Source organism: Tasmannia lanceolata, unplaced genomic scaffold, assembly GCF_043159265.1.
Source record: "Tasmannia lanceolata isolate RefF3 unplaced genomic scaffold, GAP_Taslan_0.1 ptg000015l, whole genome shotgun sequence".
Taxonomy (NCBI): domain Eukaryota; kingdom Viridiplantae; phylum Streptophyta; class Magnoliopsida; order Canellales; family Winteraceae; genus Tasmannia; species Tasmannia lanceolata.
Window position 1 is genome coordinate 62,708,131 of NW_027518692.1, and position 6,000 is coordinate 62,714,130.

A 6,000-nucleotide genomic window follows, 5' to 3' on the forward strand; every position below is an offset into this window, starting at 1 on the left:
TGAGAGGGCATGAGTGAGAGGGAACCAAGGGCCCAAAAAAAAGAAGAGGAAAACAATAACTCTTTTGAATAAAGTGTTTCTTTTTCCTGTTTTTTCAGCCAATTCTCACCCTCTCCTTACAAATGCACTCTGATGGCTGCCAAACATGGCCAAGATTATTGGTGCCACACAACAAAGCCTTGATTTATAATGGTTTCTATTACAAATGATAGTCTCTGCTAGAAACCAATGCAAGTAGTGGAAAGTATACATGGGGGTATTGCCAGAATTCGGCCCTTAAATTCAGCCCACAATGTCTTCTATGAAGATAGTGTTTGTGAAATCAATGCGGTAAGTGCAGCAAAGATATATAACCCAAAAGATAATTAGATAAGAAATTTTCATGGAAAAGATGTCAGATCAGTTACCAGAGTGAATCCACCCCCAAGCCGACTCGCATGGATCACATAGAGATTTGCCATCGTTGTCCTTTATATTCCAACCCAATTTCAAGCCAACGTCCAAAACGAACAAACACTTCAAGAAGAATGATTAGAATTTTTCAATTTTTTCAGTTGTTCCATGCCACAAAAGACTTCCACCGGGGGTAGTCTAGACAAATGAAACACGAAAAAACACAATTACTAAAAGCCGGGCGTATATACCAGCAGCAAGACAAAAGAAGGGGATGACTATGATGTCTTTAATCATCTCAAATTTGATGGCTTCCCATTTCATATCCACTGCATAGATTTCCTGTAATTTAGATTCAGTGACACCCAACTTAGATGCATGAAATCCAATTATACAATTACGACCGATTTTAATCTATACAAAAGATGTCAGATCAGTTACTAGAGTGCATCCCCCCCCAAAACACATTTAAATACAAAATTTGTACTGAAAGTTCCTGTGCTTTTACAATATTTCGTCCGAAATTTTATAACGAAACTGAAATGTTTCTATTTCGCTGATGACCTAAACCGAAACTAAAACTTAAAGAGCAAGGAAACTGAGTAACCAACAATGGAACCCAACTGATACTTGTTTGCCATGTGGCATAGAGAAACTAGCTACAGGTTCACCTGGTTTCATGTTTTAGTCATTGTTTTGTTACAATAAATATTATTAGAGGGAAAATAGCAAATAAATTGCAGGGGAGAAAGTCACGCCTTTTCTTTTACTTTCGTGACATCTCCCACCTCGTATTCCCTCTCTCTATTTTATTCATTGTTTTTTCCTTTTTCATTTACTAGATTTCATGCCGCTTTCAAAAGACCAAATATATTAGTGTTATGGTGGCCTATTCAAATTACCTGAAACTTTAAAATATATAAAAATTCATTGTTTTTCTCCAAATTTCAAAACCTGTCCTCTTCTTGTTTACTAGGCTTCTAAAGATCCCCTAACATACCTACTTAATATAATAAAAGGAAAAAAAAGATCACCAAAATTGTGATGGAAACATGTGCAGGCCACCAAACTTATTCCAATCTTCTTTTCTTAATTTTAGTTTTGAATGTAGGATGCTTTTCCTAATGTTCAGGTTTTTCATGTGTATTATTTAGTCTAGAAAGAACCGCTAGAATTTTTAACAAGCTCTCTCGTGGCACAGGGGGGTATCCGTACCGACCATAAAAAAGGCTAAACAAGCCTTTGATCTGGTCCTTCGTGTCCCTTATTACCTTCTTCCCTTGTATAAAATGCCCCTCTCTCCTAGAATTGCCCAGGTGGAGTACTGGCAAGCTCTCTTGTCCTCTTAGATTGCATTCTGCAACAATTCTTTGAAGGAAAATGATATGGTAACCTAGAGAGCTTCCACGACAAAGGAGGAATGGTTCCCCCTGATAATCCAGGAGAACAATTTTGCTTGGGAAGTTGGCTTTTCTCTCTTAATGCGTTCTGGAAGTTTCCCAGGGCTTTGGGATTCAGATTAAGGGTTGGATGGAGGAAGAAAATGGGTTGAGAATAAGGCGAAGGGTATCCGACTGGTGGAAGAAAGGCCCAAGACCAGTGAATCTCTGGGAATCTTGAACATAATTCTAGGGGTTTTCTTTGCTAAAATCCCAGATCCAGCACAGCATGGAAGACGTTCCTTCAGTTTTGACGACTTGCCTAGAGGCTCAAACTAAATGACTATTTAAATGGTGATAACAAGTCTGTTTTGATGAAAGCCTTGTCTGATGGGGCCCACAAATATGGCACTTTTTGTTGGATTCGATTATATTGAGTCCATTGGGCAGTGTAAAGGAAAGGAAGGGGAGCGGTTAAGGCACCCATGGCTGTGGTACTAGATAAAGGATTCAGCGCATGGAAGTGTGGATCTCACTGTAGCGGAAGGCCCAGAAGATCATTTCTTTTGGTTTTTACTGGCCTAGGAGTATGCTCCTGGCCACTCTTAATTGATTCTATGTAATGCAAGTTGGGACTCCTGGTCCTCAATGTAACCTTCATAGTATCAATGAAATTGTCATTTTTCAAAAAACAAAAAATGATATGGTAACCTAGAGTAGGACCGACTTGCTATGATCAAAACACGAGAGCTCTATAAACGATAAGGAATGTGGACGTTTTGGTCATAAGGGGGTAGTTGTTTTGGCAGTTTTGATCTGATCACCCATTTCCAAACACACCTGCTAGACATCAAGACCCATGCGCATACATCTGTTGTCATCAGAACACGAGTTATTTTCGACTTTAATCCTCCCATTGGAAGAACCCAACTAGAACCAGGATTAGAGCCGGGTAGATTCCTTTTACTTTCTTCATGAATTTTTCTAAAGGATTCATTTAGCCAACCTCAACTAGTTTGGGACAAAGGCTTTGTTGAGTTGAGTTGAGTTGAGTTGAGTATGTTTTTTCTATTCTTACAATCGAAAATTCAGAAAAATCATGTTTGGCTTATAAAATAAAGTTAATTAGAATCATCTTTGATGTTTTTTCCCACTCCAGAAACACATTAGATGAAACGAAAAAAAGTTGTTTTGTGTCTGAAAAAGAAACACAAAATCGATTTTTTGAGGACTCGTCGACTCTAATATATTCCCAGCCCATCTCTAGTATACCCTTATCTCATCGCCCTCGCATCTCCATCTCCTCTTCTCCAACCACAGCCAAATCGCCTGTCCACTGCCATCGACCGTCACTGACCATCGACCACCGACCGTCGCCGAGAGCCCAGTTCAGATCTCTCTCTCAATGAATCTCAAGATTATCTTCTTTTTTTTCCATGCACGATCATTCATCCACATGAAAAGAGAAACCTCAAAACCCATATCCATGTTCCTTTAATGTGTTTTCCACCTCTTTCATCCGTGTACGTATTGGTTATAAAGACCCACCTAATGGTTATGAAGAACCTAGGTGTCATCAGTCAAACCATGTTTTAAACCGACACTCAATCCTGAACATGCCCATCTCTAGTATACCCTTATCTCATCGCCCTCGCATCTCCATCTCCTCTTCTCCAACCACAGCCAAATCGCCTGTCCACTGCCATCGACCATCACTGACCATCGACCACCGACCGTCGCCGAGAGCCCAGTTCAGATCTCTCTCTCTCTCAATGAATCTCAAGATTATCTTTTTTTTTTTCCATGCACGATCATTCATCCACATGAAAAGAGAAACCCCAAAACCCATATCCATGTTCCTTTAATGTGTTTTCCACCTCTTTCAAACTCTCCGCGTACCTAATGGTTATGAAGGACCTATGTGTCATCAGTCAAACCATGTTTTAAACCGACACTCAATCCTGAACATGCCAGGCGTTGTAATCGGATGGGTTCAATTTGGGTGTCGGTTTTGCCTTGATTGTTAATATGGAATTAGGGATCCACACTCATTTTTGGAAGAAAAACTGGAATTGAGACTGCTGTTTCGTAGAGATCTTTTGACTTACCTGTGAAAGAGCTTGGCCTCGATTCGGAAATCTAATGAAATAAAAAAAAACCTTTACTTTTGGGAGAGATTATTTCATATACTGATACAAGTGGGGTGGAGTAGGGTTTTAAGTGGAAACTGAAAGCAAGTGTTCATGTGTTTGTGTGTATTTGCGAGATAGGAAGGAAACACGGTATCAGGGAATTCATGCATTTTTAATGTTACAACAACATTACATTAGTAAATTCTCTTTTGACAATAACTAGAGTTTCAGTCGAAATCCACTTGGATTCGATTCGAAAAAAATACCAGATTTTGTCCGAAATTTCGCATAAATTTCATGATTTCCTTAATGATTCAGTTAAAAAATATGGGAAACATGCAACTTTTCACTAAAAAGGCAGAGTTTCAGTCGAAATGTCGTGGAGCTTTTCTCTTATTGATGGCCCTTTGAAGACTGAAAAGGGTATAAAGATTTGTTTAGATCTGCATCATTTCCAATCAGATGTAGAGTTGTTTATTTAGATTGAGGATTTTTTTTCTCGATCAAATCAGGTGGTTGGTAGTTCATATCGGGATTTTCCGGTACTAGAATTAATGATAGGGTAACATATACTGATGACGATGGATAAATATTGCACTATGTAAGATACTGAATCAATCTTCAAGAAAGGATATAGACTTGCAATAATTTAAAGATCACCTTTGCAATAGCGAGAGTGATGGGAACTAGTGCCACATTTTGGTATGGAGATAAATCACAACAGTAAAATTGGACGGCACAAAATATTTCGAGTAGTCCCAGTCTGTTAATATTAGATCAACGGCTGAGATAAATTGGGATATGTTATTCAAGGAACAAAGGCACTGAATGAGGATGATCCCAACTTCTGAAAATTTCAAAGCTTAATAAAAGCTTTGAAATTATTACAATCATAAGTAATGAAAATTCAGAAATGAATTGTCTTTTTGACGGTTTGAGTTTGCATGATTGTTTTAAGTAATCAAATGTCGCAGCGAATCTCCAATTCTTTTCTTTGGGGATACGTAAATGGGATCAGAAATACAAAATGACACTAGAATAGAATTAGTGAGGGAAACATTGGCAGAATCTATTTTCCACCACGAGATGAATGAAACTTTATTACAAATTTTTGAATTAAAATTTTTCTATTACTTTTACTTAGGGGGAATCAGAAAAGGAATTGGAACACGAAAAGAATAGGAACACGGGTTATTTCTAATCATAACTTTGATTTGTGAAAATCTAACAATAGAGATTGAGAAAAGGAGTTGATATTCTGATCCTTCCCCTTGTTTTGATATTTGCACCTTTGTCTTCCATTTGTACATTAAAGTTTAAACTTCTTTCACATCTTTCAATGGGCGTCGATTGCATTAAAAGAGAAAAATATCCCCACTTTTTCTCAGTTTTTAACTAAAACCTTTCTGCTTTTATATAGAAATTGGGGTCATTATAGGTAAGATAAAGGAACATGTAATCTATGTATATAATTTCTTGAATGGGGGTTGTAACCCTAACTCATTGATCAATCTTTCTCTATTCTACTTAATGGGTTTTGAACTCGTCATCACCATGACTAATGACCCTCCCTCAACTAAAAGAGAAAATAAAAAAGAAAACTAGCGACTATCTTTTATTATCAATGTGATTTAAACTTTAAGAAGCAAATTCACTGTTATTATAATTTAATTCATGTCTATATAGTACTTACATGTATTAGAATACCATCCATATGTTTTAAACATATAATAAAAGATGAAGTACAATATCAATTTGTTGTGATTATCTACAATTTGTTTGAATTTTCAAACTTGAAATTTTATTTTTGTTTCCGATACTAAAAAAAACTTATTTACAAGTAATATTTCTTTTCGTGGAAGTATTTTGTCCAAAGACATATTCTGATTATGCATTTTAATTCTGAGATAAGGAATAAGAAGTGTAGTACCTCGAAGTTTTGTACTTCAGATTTGAACTTGGAGAAGTTAGTAGCTCTAGTCACTTCAGCCTACACCAATAAAGGGTTACCGGTTAAAGAAAAGGAAACACTCTCACATGCATACACTATAATCAAGAGAATAAAACAAAATAGAAACACTTACCTTCTCAACCAC